This window comes from Pinus tabuliformis, chromosome 7 (assembly GCF_031772625.1).
Source record: "Pinus tabuliformis cultivar Carrire ecotype Pingquan chromosome 7, CPIR1, whole genome shotgun sequence".
NCBI lineage: Eukaryota > Viridiplantae > Streptophyta > Pinopsida > Pinales > Pinaceae > Pinus > Pinus tabuliformis.
The window spans coordinates 252,367,415-252,389,671 of record NC_142293.1 but is presented as its reverse complement, the minus strand read 5'-3'; positions in this window follow the sequence as shown (position 1 = coordinate 252,389,671).

The window sequence follows — 22,257 nt, the reverse complement described above, 5'->3', positions numbered from 1 at the left end:
TCTAACACTTGGTCAATGAAGGGTAGAGGAAAATGATCTTTGAGTGTAGCTTTGTTTAATTCTTGGTAGTCCACACATACCCTCCACTTTCCATTTTTCTTTGGCACAATAACCAGTGGAGAAACCCATTGACTATCTGAAATAGGATAGATGAATCCAACTTTTAACAATTTTTGCAGTTCTTCTTTCACTATTTTCTTCATCATGGGATTAATTCGTCTTTGAGGTTGTCTTACAGGTTTAAGTTGATCATCTGTATAGATGTGGTGGATACATGTGCTAGGATGAATTCCTTGCATATCAGTATAATCCCAGGCAAAAGCTTTTGAATATTTCTGTAATAGTGCAATTACCTCTTGCTCTTGTGCTGGTTGCAATTCATTTCCAATGTTTAGATGTTTTCTAGGATGAACCTCAATTGTCTTGATTGTTGGCTTGGAAACTGTGTTTACAGGAAAGATATCTATAAAAGATTTCTGCAAGGTTTGAATTGTACATGTTTCCTGAAAACATTGATTCAAAAGGTTACTTGCAGCTTCATATTGAGCTTTCCTAAGCTGCTATGAAATACTTGGTTCTAAAATGAAAAGATCCATTAAGTCCTCATTCCCTTCTTCTTCTCTAAAATCAAAGAATTGATTTATACTTAAAACTGATTTTGTTTGCTGCTTTTCCTGAGTTTCAAGTATTGATTCTAAAGAAGTAGATTGTGCAGATGAATAAAGAGTGATATGTTTCCTTTCATCTCCATGTGAAATAATCATGCTTCCAGATTTGCATCCTATGAAGGCATCAGCAGTAGCTAACCATGGTCTGCCTAAGATTAGAGGATGTCCTCCCAAGTTTGTCTCTGGTTGCAAGATCAGGAAGTCAACATGATACTCCCATGAATCCAAGGAGACTATGATATCTTCTAATATTCCTTCAGGAACAACTTTAGATCTATCTGCTAGTTCCAAGATTGTAGAAGTTGATCTAATGTTGTTTAATTGCAAAGTTTTCATTGTCTCCATTGTCATTACGTTTATAGCTTCTCCCAAGTTTATTAATGTATTTGGTACTGAGAAACTATTTATTGATATGGTAACCATTGGGATACCAGGATCAATATATTTTTCTACTATGGTTTGTGTAGACATGAGGCTTGCTAACTTACCAATGACTTGGATTGTAGTAGGATCCTTTTTCTTTTTCTCTGATTTTCGGATGCACAATTCCTTTATTGTTTTAGCATATATTGGTGTTTCTTTAATTGCCTTCAACAAAGGAATTTTTATGTAAGCATTTTTTAACTCATCTAAGATATCAAATTCAGGAAGGATTATTTGGTTTTGTCGTTCCACTAACCTTTCAGGATAAGGTGGTGTTTGTGTTGTAACATTTGTTCCTTTCTGATTTTGTACCTCAGTTTGTGATGTTTCAGGTGATTCTCCTTGTTCAGTTGGTTCTTCTATAATTGGAGGAGAATCCTTTTTAAGAACGTTTCCAGACCTTAGATGGACATCATTAAGAGGAAGGATCGAATATGTAGGAAAACATGCTGCTTCCTCCACAGTGTATGCAGATTTGTCCACCTTATTATTTGGATTGGCCATTGGTTGGGCCGGTAGTTGAGTTGGTCTGGGTTGATTTGTAGGTAGCTGTAACTATTGTGGTTGGGTCAACAATGATGGTGGATTCTGTTGTGAAAATGGGATGGATTGCAGATATACAGAATGTTGTTGTTGAAAGGGTATGGATTGCGGATATTGTGGATATGCAAATGGTTGTTGGTATTGTTGCTGGTATTGTTGTTGATATTGTTGAGGTTGCTGGTTTCCATAACCATATCCTCTCCAACCTTGTACAGGTTGTTGTGAATATTGTTGTGGAGGCCAAGCTTGCCATGGCATTGGAGGGGTCCAAGGATTATGAGGTGGATAGGAATAATTCTGTTGAGGGAATTGTTGCTGATTTGGTTGAGGCATCCTAGGTTGCCATGGTCTTCGTGGTGCAACATAATAGAAACCTTCCATCCCCGGCACTTCTTCCATTGAGTTCATTTGTAACTCTTTCAATTTTACACAATTCTCTGTGGAATGATTGCCTGTACAAAGACCACAAACCTGAATACTATCTAAAGGACATTCTCTCAAAGGATGTTTCTTTTTACATTTGGAACAAAAGATTGCTAGAGCTTGTTCATGTTCTTCTTTCTTCTTGTTTGCCTTTAGCACATCTACTTGTGTCCCTAATGTACTCAAGAGATTTTTTTTGAAATTTTCCAATAAACTTCTTATTTCAGCTCTTGTTATCCCTCCTGCAGCTGACTTTGCTGCTTTTGAACTTACTTCCCTTCTTCCGGTTTTTTATCTTCGTCTAGAATATTTTTGACATAACTCGACAATTTCATCGAATGGAAGGTTTGAAATATCTCCTTTACCCATCACATTCAAAATGTCAAGGTATTCATCCCTTACACCTTTGAGAAAGATTGTGCGAACAGTTTCTTGATTTAGAGAATGTTGTTTAGATTTCTGAAGATTATATGCGAATCTTTCCAAATATTCTTCTAAACTTTCATCTTCTTGTTCTGTCATTCTAAAAACATCTTCCTTTGAATATCTAGATCTACAATAAGCTTGATATTTCTTAAGGAAGACAGTTTGCATATCATCCCAAGAGGCTATTGTTTGTTCTCCTAAACCCATAAACCATTTTAAAGTTGCTGCTTTTAATGTTGCAGGGAAAAGACGAAGTTTATGAACGTCATCAGTATATTCGTATGTTCTACATAGGATATCAAATTCGAACATAAATGCATCAGGATATTCTGTAGACATTCCATAAAAGTTTGGCAATACAGAAGGTGGAATATTTTTCATTTTTACTTCTCCCAATATTGCACTTGTATCTACTATTGGAAAACCAAAAGTAGTTTCTTGATCAATTCCATCTTCTTGTCTTTTCCGGTCATTTTCTAGCTTCCTATCATTTTCTTGTTTTGCCTCTTCCTCTCTCTTTCTTCTCCATTCTCTTTGGTGTCTTTCATATTCAGACCTTTGTTGTTCAGGAGTGAGAATAACGGATCCATGTCCCTCTTCTGCCATTGTTTGATTTATTTCAATTTCAAGTGGAATTTCAAGTTGTTGGAAGATAGGAGGATTTATGGATGGAAAAACAAGTTGTTTTCCTTTTTCTTTTTGTTTTCCGGAAGTGTAGAATTGTTTTTGTTTTGCTTCCCAAGCTAACAAAGTTTTCCTTTCAATCAAGGTTAATCTTTGGCCAGTTCTTTATTTTTCTACCAACTCCTCAATTGTTGGATTACCAGTAACTGGGGTGTGTGATGATCCTATTTCTACTTGTGGGGGGTTTTTGATAAATCTACCTTGAGGATATCTATATCTAGGCATAAAGAAACATAACTTAAATGGAATGTAACTAATGTTTTTGTGGTTTTGAAATTTATCTTTCTATTGACTATGCCGATATTTGCCTCCCCGGCAACGGCGCCAAAATGTTGAGCTAATTTGTGGTCCTAAATTAACACAATTATTTCTTATCAATCCGGGTTGTTTATGCTTTGAGGCAAGTTCACTATATGTGAAGATCAGATATAATCAAACCTTGAAAGATAAGTTATTCAAAAGCTAAAAGTAGTACATCTATAACTCTAATTCAATCAACTTAAAAAGAGAGAAATATTGAAAGGGTTCTTGACCTCAAGAAGTCCACCTTCACCTCAATTATCACTTAATGAATCAGAGATCAAAACCAAAAGCTTAAGATGGATAAATTATTAATGAAAGAAGCTCTTAACTTAAGAGACACATAAGATATTCCATCATAATTCATTCATCTCAATATCCAAATCTTAATGGAAATAAAACTACTTGCATGCAAACAAAAGAAACTAGTTTTGATTCATCATTTTAGCAGAAGGGATGCCCAACTTGAACACCTGTTTTTCCAACTCAATAAAGTGATGAATAAGCTGTTAACTAATGAAATCAATCACTATGCATGAACCATAAAGCAAACTTAAATAAAGCTTTGAAAAACTAGTGCTACAATCAACCAGAGTACAAGGAAATGAAACTAGTTAACAACGAAGTGTACTTAGCTTGGAATTGGGGCCCTCCACCCTTGCCTTGCACACTTTGAGAGGTGATATCAGAAGCTTAAATCAGTCACACATCCATAGCATTGCACATCAAAATAATAATAACACAATTCTTCAAATTAACTCCTCAATCCAAAGATGTCACAGCATAAAAGTATATCACAAAATCAATACATAAGCCATCAAAGTTTTGGCTTTAAATAAGAAGTCTCATGAAAAAACTGATCTTTATTCACTCAAAAAAACCCATCTACTCTCATCCACCTATCTAAGTCGAATTCATTATCCCCATCCCAAGAAAGATGACCATTCCTATGAAATCTCAAAACTGCCCTATTTCTATGGGATTCATGCATGACTAGTCATGGTTGACTAGCACCAAATGGGCCTAATAAAGCTTGTTATGTTCGAACTAAGCATTGCTGGCTTAGTCCTAGTTCCCAAGCTGTCCATCCATGCATTCCATTCGTGCCCAAGTGTCCTGAAACCATATCAACCATAGAGCTATTACGGGAATTTCTGAATCTGCCAATTTTGCACTAAAAACCAAATTTTCATAAAAACTTTAGAAATTGAAAAATTAAAATTAAATACCTGAATGGATATCAAATATACATCAAAATGGGATAAATGAAGGGAAAATGGATGGAAAATAGATGGATAAGTAAGTTTCTTTGAGCAAAAATAAGACCAAAACTAAGGCCCAATGGATGGGTTCTTCAAGAAGCAGAGTAATGGAGGCTGACACCAACTAATGGGATTTAGGGCGATGGAGGGTGACAACAAAGGTGTGCTTCATGAGAGGAGCAATGGAGGCACTTTTGCTGAACGTGGATAAATAGTAACATAGTTGGAGTACCTTTCATGGTTGTTGTGGGGAAAAATGCCTATGCAGGACGATCCTATCCACCTAAGGTGTGACAACGCCTTAGCAACAAACGAATACAACTATTATGATTTCTTCCTTTATGAAATGTGAAAGAGGGGAGATTGGTAGACTTACCGTTGTCTTCCGGTTGTCCCTCGATCTAGATCCTCTTCTCTTTGGGTGTCCACAGCTACTTGCCTCCTCGCTTGCTCAAGAGAACAGCTACTTGAATCCCACGAGATCACAAGAGAACAGCTACCTGTGACAAGAGAACAACTACTTGCGACAAGAGAAGAACACAAGACAAAGGAAAATATACATATTCATAAATGATTCAGGATTAGAAGTAAATCAAATACACTAATGCAATCATACAAAATACACCAGCATATAGGAAAGAATCAAGATAGCTTTATTGATTGATAACAAGGTTCAGGAAGAGATACAACCCATAGGGCTCCAATCCAGCATCTCCTTCCCAGCGGAATGGAATTCCTTCTTCAACTCCCTTCAAAGCATTAAGCACCTAATGTCTCCAGTCTCAAACCAACAGCAATTCTTTGCAATAACAAAATTCCAGCCTCTAGATCTCATGGAGGAGAGATCTATATATAGATGTTTTGGAGAGAGGATGAGTCAGCTTGAGATCTGAATAGTGTCCTCTTTCTCTTTCAGTTCTTGAGTCCACTTGGAGGTTTTTGTTTCCACTTGGAGATTTGGAACCTCTTACTCATCACCAGTCGAATTCCTTGATGCAAGTGTCATTTTGGAAGCTTCCTGGGCATTGACACATTGAGGAATGAGCCTGCCACTTGTCCAATTACGCTCAGCGCAGGTAGCCTTTGTTGGAGTTGACATTCAATGCAAGTAGACAGTGGAGCAGTTGACATTCAGCGCAGATGCTCAGTGGAGCAGTTGACATGATCCAGAATTGGCTTGTTTTTGAGTGTTTTCAGGTGGAGAACTTCTGTGAATTGCTGTGGTTAGTTTTCCTTGTTCCTCTAGGGGTAGGAACAACATGTTTAGGGACTTTGGATCCCTTAGATTATGGACATTTCATGCTCCATGCTGTAATGCACAAAAATATCTATAACAGTTGCCCCCTAAAGTATGAGGCCGTTTATCGGGTGAAATGCTTTATCCAGGAGGGTCCGAAGTTCATCCATCTGCTGGGAGGAGACCTGTAATAAAATACAATACAATACATTATGATTCATACTGCTTTCATGATCTAGCTGAGGTGGGCATTCCCATGCTCAGCTTTATAAATTCATTTTTGTACATAGAACAGACGATTGTCTGATGGTAGACTGATAATTTTGGCGAAATTATCATCCTTTGAGTAGGATGATCATCTACTGCAATGATGTACATGTCAAATGTCTTTATTTTTCCTGAATATATATCGCAGCCCGGATGGATGAAACTAGATCCGGGGTCTTCAAACTCGTTCGATCTTCACTCTAAGTACAAGTCGATCCATGTGAGAATTGCGCTGAAGTCGAACATGGAAAGACATCGCTTGATTACCGGTCAATGATGTAAACCGTTAACAAGCGCGAGAGGAATCACCGATAATGATAATGACCCTCAAGGTACTGCAGTACAATTTACGTGGTGTGAATAAAGGACTTGGCATCGAACACCACGCAAAATCTTTTGGTCGAAGGTCATTGATGTATACCTGTCGCCGGAAGTGAGAAACTTGCCATTGAGGCATGCAAGCTTCAAAGTACTGAAGGGGTTGTTCCTAGATCAACTTCTTGGATAATGAGCTGATGTCGACAAGAAGCGATCCGTCAAAGGAGGGCCTTGATGAATCCCTCATCAGTGACACGGAATGGAGCTAATGATTTTAATGGAGGTGAAAACGATCTGTGACATATGATTCAGGGTGGCGGTCATGAATGGATGAAGGATAATGTATGGCAGTGGATGGGACCCGGTTGACTCTTTCTGAACGGCTTCTCTTGAACATATGGCGACACCGATGCGATGGATCGGTATCATTACCCCAAATATGGATGGTATGGCGAGACCATGGTGATGTGACCGGTGAATGAAACAACCCAACCCGATTGTGGTACGGAGGAAAAGTGTCATGTTCAAGAGCGACCTGCTACCATCAAAGTTTTCTTGATTTTTTCCCAATTTTTCCCCAGTCATTGCTGACTAGTAGCTCTTTATTTTTGTCAAGCTTGAGGAGGATAACATATGCTTGTTCTATAACCTGCCCTTCGGGCAAGCCCATCGCTATGTTTTAACGAGCCTAGCGATAGTGAAACTCGTTCTCGTCTAAAGACAAGTTTGTCGCTATTTAATAATTTTAACGAGTCTAACGACAAGGATAACTCGGTCCTTTTCATTTTTAGAGAGTCTGAAAAGGTACATAAAGTTAACTCCAAAATTCCTTTTTCGTCATCTAATCCCTTAAGTCCGAAAAAGTATAAAACAATACAGAAGGGATGAGTTTTCGATAATTTTAACGAGCCGAATAAAACAAGTGCTCGACCTTTTTGTGCAATAATCCCTCAGGTCCAAAAAGATTAAAATCTAGAGGAGGGATAGCTCTTCCTGTCCTTTAACAAGCTGGAAGGCCAAAAATCGGCAATCTTTTCATATTTTACGAGTCAATTGAAAAGAGCTTAAAGAAGGCTCGTCTTTTGAGGAACGAGTGATAAACAGGGATAGCAACTGATTCCAGGTACAGGTTGGAATTTTCCAATCATGGCAGTGTCACAAGGATGGCTAGGTGAAATCACTCTTTGCAGCTGTTCCTCAAAATGGGTAAACAATCATATGGAGGTGAACGATCGGCCAAATGAAAAGTGGAGGTGGCAGGTGCAAACACGACCAAGGCTTTAATGGCTGATAAATTTACGATCACAGTGGTTATTTACTGGGATAGGTTCATTTTTTAGTTAAAAATGAGCTTAAACACTGGAGGAAACTCTGCTCACTGCTTATATTTATTTTTTAACGAGCATGAAGACCGCGTTAAAACTGCTCGAATCTTGCGTTTATTTTTTAACGAGCATGAACTTTATGCTAAAACTGCTCGATTACCCAGTCATTTGATAAGAGTGTCTCATCAAGATTCTATTTTTTATGGAGCTTCATCTCACTAAGCTTTGCTCCCGATCCTTTCTTTATGCAAGTTCGGAAACGGCTAATCCTACGAGTTTAAAGGGTTAGACCTACAGGTTTAAAGGGAGGACCTAAAAATTTAAAAAATATATAGTCACCCCTTGCTTGCACTCCAAAAGGTTTGCATGCCCCCAGGTATAAAACAGAGTTTCAAGGTTACCTCTACCTTTCTGCCATCGAAACTTTCGTTTCACCGGGAGAGGCCTACCTCTTTCAGGTTACCCAAAGATTGTCTCGTTAATCTTTCAAACAAAACACTTCCTCGGCAATGTCTACCGAAATAGACAGAGGTGAGTGACGACCCCTGCCTCCTCACATAACTTTGACAAAAGAATCTTATTCCAGAACAACCCCTCTTCCAACCACAGACGGGGTACAGACTAGTCATATTCTCCCAAGGAAACCTACTCTATACCCAAATTTTTCCTGCCGAAGTAGGCCAGGACGCATGCCTCCTGGGTTCCAGTCATATCCTCCCGGATTACTCGTGCTCATCAGGAGGATGGACCGTGGGTTGAGACACTTCTTGCATGAATAGACCATTTAGGGATGGTACATGACTATTTGCGATGTGTGATCTGGGAAACGAAAGTTGGTCCACGAGCTTGACCATTCTTCCTTCATGCGGAAAACACATTACTCTAAAGAGTGAGGAGACTACAGCTCCCATGCAATATATATAGTCTTGTCCAAGGAGTAGGTTATAATCCAAGGGTCCTTGAACGACCATCACATTCATTTGAACAGTCTTCCCTTTCAATGTTATAGGCACATTGGGGAGGATCCCTAAAGGTCGACTGGTTCCTTTATCAAAACCTGATAGATTTCTCATCTCAGGTAAAAGCACTGGTGAACCAAGTGCTTTCCAAGCAATAGAGGAAAGGATACTCACAGATGCCCCCTCATCAATGATAGTGCCAACCATTACCATTCTGTATATTTGACAAATAATCCTGAATGGTATACTGGCTGGCAACCGGGGTCTGCCTAGTTGGTTCCAATCAAAGGACACAACCAGGTTTCTTGGTGGTGGGACCGAATATACGGCCGGATATCGCTCCGATGAACTTCCTTCCTGCGATAAAGGAATGGTGGCATTGCCCCCTTGATCATCAGAGTCAGTGCTGATGAAGAGAATCTGGACGGTGTCGTCTTTATTCTCTTCTGTGATGGTGTCATTCGAAGATGGAGCCTCTGAAGGCAAAACCGGGTCAACTGCCGTATGAACCTTTTTACTTTCATCAGGCATGGATCTAGACGGTTCTTCTTCAATGACAGGTGCTTCGGCTGACCACCTAGGTGGCTCAGCCGGATTCTCAACTAGTGAGGGACTTGGCAGGAGTCTTTGATATCCAAGAGGGAGATGCGCTCATAAAATCGGGCGATCTTCCAGAACTCTTTTTGCCTCGTCTAAGAAAGGACAATGGTGGATGGCGTGGTCGCCTTCACACAGTCTGTAGGGAAATTTAGCTCTCCCACTCTGTCCTGGAGCTTCACTCCCACTAGTTGACGGTGAGCAATCGGCATGGCTATCAGAGGTCGATGCTATCGAATTGTGCAAACGAGGGGACCAGTCCCTTAGTATCCTGGAAATACAGGGACAATCTCTATGGAAGTGGTCTCCCTTGCATATGACGCATGGTGATTTAGGCCTTACGAGTGCGGTGTGTGGATTTTTGTTAGATGACACTTGTTTGCCCCCAGTCGCCTTAGGTTCCTTCTTCTTCTTTTCTTTCTTTTTCTTCTCCTTCTTCTCCTTAGGAACCTGGTTTTTAATTTGACCAGTTCCGTCAAGCGAAGAGGAAGGAGGGGAGGAAGATGAAGTTGAAGGCTGGGAGGCAACTCTTGTCTGATCTAACTGTTGACTTGACTGTTCAGGAGTGGTGGCATTCTGAACGACACTGGTTGAAAAGAGCCAAACTGGTAGGCCAATTGTCAGTCCTGGAAGTGACAATGTGGCCATGTGGGGCGCACCAACATCTCCCCAAGAGGAGAAGGGACTAGGATTTCCACCAAGAGGAATTCCTTGGTTGGTGTGCTCCATCTTTTCAACCTAAAGATCAACGCAGGATTAAAGGGTGATTGTTCCGTTTAAAATAAATTGTTAACGACGCTTTTAGACACAACTTGCTTTGTCAGTTTTAAACAGTCAAGAAAAAGCTAACGATGACTCCAGTCTCCTTCGATGTTTTAACGAGCCTGAAGTGACAAATGATCGGATGGACTTTTTCTGTTATAGAGTCTGAAAAAGGCCAAAAGAAACTGCTCTGGAGTTCTAGGCAGAGGGTGTGCCAAACTTTTCGCAAAACCGCAGAATACTTTTTAGGGTACGGGCGGTCAATCTTCGTGAATGCTGTGTTCACTGCATTGCGATCAGTAGGGCGGCCGACATGGCTTCCTAAGGATAAAAGATATATGACTATAGGGGTCTCCCAATATATACGTGACGGTACGTGGGAGCACAATCCGTACTAGCGCTATCGTCCCTTAGGAGGAATCACCCACCTTCCACGAGATCGACAGTCACTAGGCTTAACGACGCCGGAACACGTCTCTAGCCTAGACCTCTATGTTGTGAGTTATGTTACAAAGCGTTGTTAGGTTCATTCAGTTTATTTTAGGTTGATCTTTTTAAAGTTTGCCTTTCAAGGTTCACCACGAGATGTATGATACAAATTCCTAAATGCAGTCTAAGATGATAAGCAAGCTTTATTATCTTTTCAACTTTGAAAATCCTAGCTACTAAGGGAAAAGAATAACACTATCTTTTCTCAAAGAGCAATCAGCACACTCTAATGCACTTTCCCTAAATCCAACATGCAAACTATCAAATGCAAAATGCACAATGCAGGTGTTTGTTTTCCACTTTCTTAGTATAAATGCCTACAAAGAAAACTTTTTGCACAACTTTGAATTTGCTTTTAAAATGATCAATACAAACAAGTTCACTTTCTTCGAAATCAACAAGGGTAGAAGAGATTACAATCACTTTGCGATTTTCGAAATAAAGACTTTTTTTGACACTTTGAAAGAGACAAATTCAAACCAATAAGCAAAAGTAAATCTATAATCAATCTGCAAACAGCCAATGAACTCTCTTCTAAGATCACTATCAATCAGATCTGAATCAAAGGCTACAGGATGACTACTTTACTCATGCAAAGGAAAACTGTAAATGACGCCACAAACACATAAAAACATTCACAGTCTTTTTGTACAAAAAGAGGCGGAATCTAAGCAAAGAAAAGGATTTATCAGACTGGTACCTATGCTGGTTAAAGGCTACAAAAAACAGAGATCAAAACAGGGCAATAGACAGCAAAGAACCCCAGCTGCACAAAGCCACACTGGATGAGCGCAAGTCTAACACTGTGGAGTTGACATTCAGCGCAGGTAGCCTTCACGGGACCTGCGTTGAAATGCAAATTGCCTTCACAGTGCCTGCGCTGAAAGAGAAACTCTCGTTTCCCTTGGTTTCTGGGTCACAAAATGCTCAAAAATCAACTGTTTCAGGCCAAATCAGAAACACAAGCAAGGTATAAACAGAGGGATGCTTTGAGAGGGTACTAAATACTATCACAAGGATCATCAAATCATTTGTAGATCTAGTTTATATCATAGACAAGTCCAGCAATTGGATCAAAGCAGCAACCTTCTACTTTGCATCCGGGAAAGATGCAGTTCGATAGTTGCTGTCAAGTCTATGAAGTAAACAAATGACTGAAACACAAATGAAATGAATAAACAAGTTCTTCCCCAGTGGAGTCGCCAATTTTTTGTGGGGAAAAATGCCTATGCAAGACGATCCTATCCACCTAAGGTGTGACAGCGCCTTAGCAACAAACGAATACAGCTATTATGATTTCTTCCTTTATGAAATGTGAAAGAGGGGAGATTGGTAGACTTACCGTTGTCTTCCGGTTGTCCCTCGATCTAGATCCTCTTCTCTTTGGGTGTCCACAGCTACTTGCCTCCTCGCTTGCTCAAGAGAACAGCTACTTGAATCCCACGAGATCACAAGAGAACAGCTACCTGTGACAAGAGAACAACTACTTGCGACAAGAGAAGAACACAACACAAAGGCAAATATACATATTCATAAATGATTCAGGATTAGAAGTAAATCAAATACACTAATGCAATCATACAAAATACACCAGCATATAGGAAAGAATCAAGATAGCTTTATTGATTGATAACAAGGTTCAGGAAGAGATACAACCCATAGGGCTCCAATCCAGCATCTCCTTCCCAGCAGAATGGAATTCCTTCTTCAGCTCCCTTCAAAGCATTAAGCACCCAATGTCTCCAGTCTCAAACCAACAGCAATTCTTTGCAATAACAAAATTCCAGCCTCTAGATCTCATGGAGGAGAGATCTATATATAGATGTTTTGGAGAGAGGATGAGTCAGCTTGAGATCTGACTAGTGTCCTCTTTCTCTTTCAGTTCTTGAGTCCACTTGGAGGTTTTTGCTTCCACTTGGAGATTTGGAACCTCTTACTCATCACCAGTCGAATTCCTTGATGCAAGTGTCATTTTGGAAGCTTCCTAGGCATTGACACATTGAGGAATGAGCCTGCCACTTGTCCAATTACGCTCAGCGCAGGTAGACAGTGGAGCAGTTGACATTCAGCGCAGATGCTCAGTGGAGCAGTTGACATGATCCAGAATTGGCTTGTTTTTGAGTGTTTTCAGGTGGAGAACTTCTGTGAATTCCTGTGGTTAGTTTGCCTTGTTCCTCTAGGGGTAGGAACAACATGTTTAGGGACTTTGGATCCCTTAGATTATGGACATTTCATGCTCCATGCTGTAAGGCACAAAAATATCTATAACAATGGTCTCCATCGATTTTGTTTTAATATCTTTTTTTTTATGTTTCATTTATTTTGACACTACTTTTTTTTCAAAAAGAAAAAAAAAATCTATCTTTGTATTAAAATATAAGGATAATACATAATTAAGATTTCATTCATTATTATCCTTTCATGCTTCTCCTCTCATTCCTATGCCCATATATTTCTATTTTCTTGTCCTACAAAAAGTTTCTTTCTTAACATCAAACTTTAGCTTATAATCGTTACATTTCGATAAATGAACACTTTCATTATATAAAGATACAAAACTTCCATCAAAATTGGGTTTTTGTTAAAATGTCTCCTAAGAGTAGTTGATGCTACTTTCATTTACCATGATACCCTACTTGAAGACTAAGAAACTTGTTTTACTTGTTTCCTTTGAAATAACTCTTTTATATAGGAGGTCCATTGTCAATTATGTTATGTGTATTTATGTTGGAAATGTATATGATTAAAATTCCTTACGAAGTTCTGAATCCTCATCATCCAATTTGAAGGTATGGGAGAATTGAAATTAGTATGTTTTTATCCAGTCAATGACTCCTTTTGCATCTCCATATACCTAAATTTTGTCTAACCTTAGCCATTTTGCTACGATAAGGACTCTACACAATGTTGTAATATCCAATTTTTTGTTTGATCCCATTCCACCCTCCTACTATAAGTGGAATAAATTACTAGGCTCAGTAACTAGGATTGTACCAAATCCATATTAACTTCTATTGTTGGCTCCATCAAAAAACCCAACCGGAAATTATTTCCAAATATCAATGAATTTTCGTTTCATGTTTCTGTTAGACTTGATCATCAACCTAATCTCGTCACAAAAACAAACTATCTTGATAATGGCTTCTCTAATGCTTGCAATTTTTAATAAAACATGCTAGCATTCCTAGTTCGCTATATAATACATATGATATATAATGGGAGGGACCTGTATGTGCTGTGTGAAGTGAACCATGACAGAAGACATTTTAACAAGTTTTTATTAGTTCCCACAAAAGGAATCTTAATTTCCTTCATAACCCCGTCCCAATTCGGCCTCACATATGAGGATTTGATCAACAAATGATCTGTATCTCCCCCCACCCCCCCATGCATAAAGGGCATATTCCAGGACCAATGAACCCATTCTTTTGTAAGTTGTTCCATGTTAATATATGATCATGTGCTACTAGTTAGTAAAAACATTTTAATTTGTTTGGGATATTCCATCTCCATATATCCCATAGATTCTTATTATATTCATTGATCGTCCCAAGCCTTGGAAACTTCAAGTAGATGTCTTGGACCATCAAATAGTTCTTTTTTAGTTTACCCCCCCATATCATACAATCCTTCTTATCACCAAGAGTGATGACAATAGATTGAAGTTGTGCTACATATGAACCCCATTCCCTAATGATATGTCTCCAAGGCCTTCGACCCTTCTCCAACTCTGTTGATTAATGTTTTAAGTCCTCGATAAATATATTTGTCGCAATCCAATAATGTCCTTTCTGTGAAGGATTTTCAATAATTGAAAGGATAATGAATGATTTCTAGCCTTCCCCATGATGGCGTCTAATCTAATTTTCATCTTGGATCCATCTCTAGTCCCCCGAAAGATAAAACCCAAGATTGATAATGAACGATTTCTAGCCTTACCCATGATGTCGTCTAATCCAATTTTGATCTTGGATCCATCTCCAGCCCCCCAACATCCAGTGTAGAGTGTGTTGAAAAGTGTAACTAGGTCCGATCTTCGTAATTACATGTGTAAATATGATTTTATGTAGTTGATGTAAAGAAGAAAAGAAATTAATTTTTGTAATGCTTGAATCATGGGTTTCATGATCAAGGAATTTTATTTTAGTTAACGTTCCCATTGTGAACCTTTAGGTTCGTCATCATGTCATAATAGTCTATTGAGTCAATGTTATCTATGGATGACCCTTCTTGGGAATGTTAAGAATATATGTGAGTCATTGAAAGATCCAAATAGACCCTCCAAGATAAATCTCACACATCTCATTCAGGTTGGTCTTAAATGAAGTTATGAATCTTCATCAAATGACATGTCAGCTCACACACAACTCAAGTCAGCTAATTTACATCAGAAAAGTACTATAAATAGGGTAGTTTGACTTTATTTCAAGGACATAATTTTGGTCAAGGAGAAGTCTGCAATAAGGAATGTGAGAGTCACTGGGAAAGGATCCTCATAACTAGAAAAGAGAAGGAAAGGAAGAGTGATGTCGTTAGCGTTGTTTCTGGGTTTGTTTTAGGCTGAATCACTCCATAAGTGCGAAGTATAGACACTATCTATTGCAGAAGAAGCCAAAGTACTGCAATCCCTTTTGAAGGTCAAGTCATGGAGGAAAATAAGGAGTATCTCAAATTGAGTTGTCAAGGAGGTAGCCTCCACCTAAATAGAAGGAAATCAAGGTACAAGAGAAGGTCATCTACATGTACTAGGGTTTCTAAATTATGGCTAAGAAGTTGTAGGTCTGAAGCAGAGAAAAGGAAGTTGAGATCTGAAAGGTAACAAAAGTAGAAAGAAGAAATAGGTAGTTGACTATCATTGACTCTATTAAACAATATAGATGAAAATAAGAAGCTTGGTGTCTTGGTCTTGGAGAGGTCAAATAGGTCAAGTTTCTTTGTCCTGGTATTTGCTAATTGAAGTCTCTATAAGAAGAAGAATTCGTTTGGGTTTTCCTAACAAGTGGGAGAAGATTTTTCCCTAGCTTATCACCTATATTCTCTGTCTCTTGTCCCTTTATTATTTATGCTTTTGTAGTTGTTTGATGAATAACATTCTAATAATCTAGCTAAAGAGAAGATCATAATCTAAAGGAGTAGAAAGCATTCAAAAGCATTTATCATTACAAGATAAATCAACTAATTTCTATTCCCTATATTTCTCAATAAAGTGTGCATCATACTTCTCCATATGTGTGATATAATAGATTTATTCTTGGCACCACTGCTAATCCATGAGGAGAAATTTTGACAAAACATGTATTTTTACTTAATGATATGATACCACACACCATTTCTAGACATGACCCCCACATGTTTTTTATAATCAAATCCTTGTTAAAAGTGGATGTATCTATGAAACTCCAACCTCCTTTGTCCACATGCCTTACAACTGCTGACCATCGTACCATATGAATTTTGTCTTGTAACTGTGTTGCAAAACATAAGAAGTGGCTATGATAGCTTCTATATTATGGATGATCTCCCTTTCCATTAAATAAAGGTGCATCCAATATATTGAAATGTTTTATAGCACCGATTTCATCATTACCATCCTTCCTCCCATCATCAACCATATGTACTTCCAACTGTCCAATTTTTTGTGAAATCTTTCAATTAACCATGCCTAATCCTAGTTCTAGTATCCTTTTGGTTTCATATTAAACCCAAGGTAGGTGAAACCATCATCCAGGATTGACGATGCTACACCAAATAGATCACATATGTCCTTTGTTACATTCTCCTCACTATCATCATGTAACAAGATCAATTTTCCTTCATTCATACTCAAACCAGATGCAACTCCAAATGATTTAATGAGGTCTCTAATGGTTCTCCACTCCCCCACCATGGATTCCCCATTGAGTAACATATCATCTATGAACATTAAATGAGAGATGGAAATATTTTTGGTTACTCTGATCCCTTTAATAATTCCATTATCCTTTGGCAACCTTATTTTTCTACTGAAACAAGAAATAACTAAGAGAAAGAGCGATGGAGACATGACACATCACTATCTAATTCCTCTATATGCATTGAAAACCTATGAAGGCAAGCCATTAATAAGGACAACAAAATTTGTAGTTTTGTAACATGCCAAAATCCATTTAATGTTAAATAAAGACATACTAGATTTTAACTGGACCAAGAAGAGGAATTCCTAGTCAATGAAATCATATGCCTTGCTCAAGTCTACCTTTAGAAGGAAATCTCTTTATTTATGTGATTTAATAGAGTGGATCATCTCCTTGGGAATACCAATTACATCTTGTATTTGTCTACCTCCTAAGAAACTAAATTGTTCCTACGTAATATGCTTTGACAGTACCGGCTTCAACCTACTTGCAATCAATTTTGATATCCTTTTGTACACCGAGTTGCAGAGAGATATGGGACAATAATATGTATAGGTTATTGGTTCCAGCATTTTTGGGATTAATGCTATTAAATTCACATTTATGGCCACTACGATGAACCCATAAATCCTATATTCCTTAGTTATTGCCAACAAATCTAGGATCATCAAACCAATGCAGTGAATAAAAAGTTCAATCCCCCGCCCATCCAGGCCTAGAATTTTCTGCTTGGTACATTCCTTCAATACCTTCGCCAATTCCTCCCTTGTGATTTTTTGTCCCAATCTGTCACTATCCTCTGATTTCAACATGTTTGTAACTTTTTCGATAAAATTCATTTGCGACCAGAAAGATGTCTCTTGTGTCGAGAATTGTTGTTTGAAATGTGTGACAGTCACCTATTCAATAGATATTTGTGAACTGAATCTGTTTATGACTTCATCTTTTATCCGCCTTTAAGGAATTGATATGTTTCCTAGCATTGGCACGTGCATGAAAATATCAAGTATTTTTATATCCAACTTTTATCTATGTCACCCTGCTCTTCATGTGGATGTCTTCTTCCATGAACTGAGAGTGTCCCTTCTCTTACACTCCAATTCAATGATCTTGCACTAGTATTCCTCTGAGAAGTATAATGGGTACTAAGGATCATTGAAGTAACATAGGCAAATGTCAGTCTCCCTAAGAGATTTAGTTTCTCCCTCCTTCATCCCCTTAATTCATTCATGAGCGACCCTTTTCATCTCTCTAAGACTTTAGTATATGGATTTCATGTGATTTTGTGGAGGAGGAAGCAATGACCGAGACCAATAATTTCAAAACATAGCCCCAAATTCATCCATTTTAAGCCATTTCGGGTTGAATTTGAAGGGTTACGATCTCTTTTGTTCCCCTTTGTTATGTGTCATCATAATGGGAAAGTGATCAAAATAAATGTTGTAATAATATAATATCTTATATTGGTCGGATGATTAACCATAGTCTGATTAACTAGAAACTAGTCCATTCTATTTTAGATACCCTCCTCACTTGTTCTCCCATTCCTCCAAGTGGGGCCAGGAGGATCTGGTGTCACATCCAATAGGGGAAAATCCTCCATCAAACCTTTGAAATAAGCAACCATACTATCAATTCTAGACTTTTGTCCCAAAATCCCTTCCCCCCCCATCAAAAAGATTAAGATCCACCATGATGATCATAGAAATTAATCGAAGGATTCCAGATTGCTAAACCTGGTCCCAAAATAGTTTATGCCCCACATATAGAGCATATGAATTGACAATTCATACCCTTTGACAGTTTCCCATCATGTGTCCAGTCATGACAATCCTACACATGATAGAAATGTCTGCATCTCAATAATTTTTGGATTCCACATAACCATTAGAGCACCATATAATCCAATAGCAATAGTTGCAACTATATTCCATGCAGGACACGTAGACAACATTACCTCCCATGCCACTTCTCTGTAAACCATCATTTACTGGAAAAGGATTAGAGAAGGTTTATGAATCCAAACAATACCTCTAAGAGAGCTTAATTTTGGGGTTGCTCCCAAACCCAGGATATTAATGGAAATAATAATCATAGAGGCACCACATGCATGGTTACATCCCCTCTGAGGACCGAGACTCCATCAAAATCATAAATAGAGATATTCCCAACAGTAAAATCAAAATCAATATCAAACTAGTTATTAGGAGATCCAACCTCATCCGGGTAACCCATTTTGATCTTGTTATAGGTTGAAACCTATTTATATTTAGGGGGTTTCTTCTTCCTATGTGTGACATTTTTATATCGTTGACCTCATCCAAAGTATTATGTAAAAGGGATCCTTTAGTAGAAATGGGAGCCATATTCTCAGATGAGGACAAAATAGCCTCCAATTCCTTGTCAGGGGAAAATGTACCAGGGGACGAGACCATATCCAAAGGCTGGAATGGCAACCCATTGACATAGGATGAGTTATTGGAAAGAGAGGAGGACTCAGCTATAGGCTGAGTTTGAGGGACAAGAGCCTCACGTCTGAAGTCATTCGTGTAGTCCGCAGAGGGATGGGGATAATGTGATGGATCATCAGAGGATATGGGATTGACCATTACCAAAGGCCAAAATGGGATCACCACTTCAAGGGACGACTTGCCATAGGGGCTTCACTTTATTAATTATCATGTTCATTCGTAAAGGGGGTTTTAAAATTGTGAAAAATAGAGCCAATATATTATAGATATTGGGGGTGGGGATTTTGGGTAGAGGGTTATAGGTTTTGGAGGTATTAAAATGAGTATTTAGTAAAACTAGAGGACATTTACTAAAATAGGAATGGCGTAGTATTGAATACTTAGTAATAAAAAGAAAATGGTAATCTAAATCATTGACAAACTGATGGTTGTTTCACCACTTGAAAGGATGTTATGAGTTCAAGTAGCCACATGAGGGAGAATATTATATGCTACCAATAGTTTTTTACAATGTTCCAAATCATATGTGAATGGAGAGGACTTTGTGAAGGTTTTCTGCAAGGGTCAAGGGCTTCTATGCTTTGATAGTTTATCAGAATGGTGGCATGAGGAGGCGTTATCCAACAAAATGTGGTCAGGGGAGTTGGATTAAATTGTATATTTCGGCATGGTGAAGATGTCAAAGGTTGTGAGGTGCATTCTGGTAGCTATGAGGAAAATGATAGTTGTTCTTTGCTGAGGAAGAGTATGTTAGACTCCACTTCTTTGGTGGGAGCTATACACAAAAAGGGGGCGCTGGAAAATGCATTTGTGACTTTCGATCCCATCATCGATGACATTTTATCCTCAACAGGTTTTCATGCTGGTTAGCTGTTGTTGGGGCACAATATGATGGAGACAATTAAGGATGAGTTTCATCATTGTGAAGGATGTTGTGATGCCATGGGCCCTGTGGTCCTTTTTCTCTACTTATCTTCTAGTTTGGGTTATTTTCTTGCATTTGGATGGCCATGGTTGGCGCTTCATGACCATTTTGGTTCCTCTCAAATCTTCTTTGAGTTGTTCTATGGAAGCTCTATTGGTGGCCTTGTGTCATTTTCTTCATGGTTATTTTTAAGGTCCTAATCCTCCTCAATTGGAGCACTTCCTTTTGTCTTTGGAATGAATAAAATGGGCCCATATTTCCACTTGCCATTTTCTATTTCATTAAATCCTTTTAAAGCATGAATTTAATATTCATATTATGGTTTTATTATGTCAACAACCACATGGTATCTCCAGATATGAAGAAAAGGTCTCGAACAATATGTACATTGTGAAATGTAGTGTAAGAAAGAACTTGTACATGTTTCATAAAAACACAAATAAGACAAGATGGAGAGGTATTTCCCACATTGAATAAATTGTGAGAAAGAAATGCACAATAACGATGAACTTACAGGTTTTCAATAGGTTGAAAGGATGTTTTATAAAGAATCAATACAATCATATGGATCTGTATGGCCATATGGAGCAATACAATAGTTGTACAACTTCAACCTTTATTTTTTGTGCAGATCATATAGCTCATTTTGAGATGATTATGATGACCATGCAATTGTTATTTTAGTAGCTTGTAGAGGTTTCCTTGAGGTATGAAAAGTTGATTTGGAGAAGAAATTACTTATGTATCTACAAAACTATTTTATTCTTCCACTGCTTAAATTTTCAGTTGTTGTGTGATTGATGGGATGATCTCAAAGTAATTTCTACATTATATTAAATTTAAAAATTTATCTATTTAACTAATATCATATGGATAATAGTCACCTAGGGTTGAATTTTTGTAATGTACTTAACCCAAAATACCTCAAAAGGTGAAATATGCCTCCAAATATGTGAAAATGTGTCCTTACCCCAAAAATTTCTACTTGAGGGGGAAACACACCTTCAAATACATGGAAGCTCTTCCATTAGGATTATTTCTCACCCCTTCTTACCTGTAACATCCCCCAACCACCTCCTTGAAGAGGGTGTCCAACCTTAAGACTCAAGTAAGCCTTTGACCAAACCCATGTGTAACTCAGTGCTACATGGCATGATCTCAAGTTGGGTGTTCATCTTGTAAAGCTCCCTTTTTTCTCATCTCCTTCATCCACATGGTCTTAGGTGACAGTTTTAATGTAAGAGCAAGGATATCCATTAATGACATGAAAAAAAAAATTTAATACATGCAAACATTCCTCCAATTACATGTAAAATATGCCTGAATGGATCCTCATAGTGAAATGCAACGTTGGAAGAACCTTCATCAAGCCAACAATACAAATTATATATGCTTTTTCTTCCCTAAGTGACTAAAGATAGACTTCAATTTCTCTATTACAGGTGCATTCATACTTGGTTTTCTTACAATCACAACAACAAAAAAGCTCATTGGTGAGGGTCATGGTTGTGACAGACATTTAAGGTTTGTAACCAATGTTGCATATGGTGATAGTCCTTAAAAAAACATTGTTGTAAGTGCATATAGCGATGGTCCTTTAAGGTTTGTCACCAAAGGCAATTTCAGTGACACTTTTGGTGAGAGTTATTAAAGGCTTGTCACTAATTCTCTCTTTGGTGACACTTCTAGTGACGATATTTTATTAACCCTCACCAACGCTCTTTTTGGTTACTTTTGGTGACAGTAAAAAAATGTTTGTCATCATTGATCATTCCAATGAATTTTTGATGATGTTATGTGCATGTTACTATATTTTTTGCCAAAAGATAAGGATTTAAGACCATTGTTGTGGAGTCTTTTTCATTATGTGTCCAATGTCATAGTAGTTAGAGTTAGTAAATTTGTTAAGAAGTAATTACTGTGTATCATTTCCCTCAAGTAATGAGGATATAGCTTTCCTATGACTGCATACATGATTCATCTCTATTAGGTTTATTATCTAACACATTCCTTTTAGATAAAGTTCCACTAGCGTGTGTAGGAACTATATTATTTAATACATAATCAAGCTCTGTCAATTCTATTAATGAGAGAGACCAAGAACTCCTCAACACTCTTGGAACACCTTAACGTGCTTTGGCACACACTGACATTCCTTGGCACTTCGCATGTCTTGGAACATCTTTATACCTAGAAAATATTTCCATGACTAGGACACCCAAGAACATGTTGGCAAGCTCTAGCATATCATAGCACTCTCCTAGCATGTGTTGGCGTGCCCTAT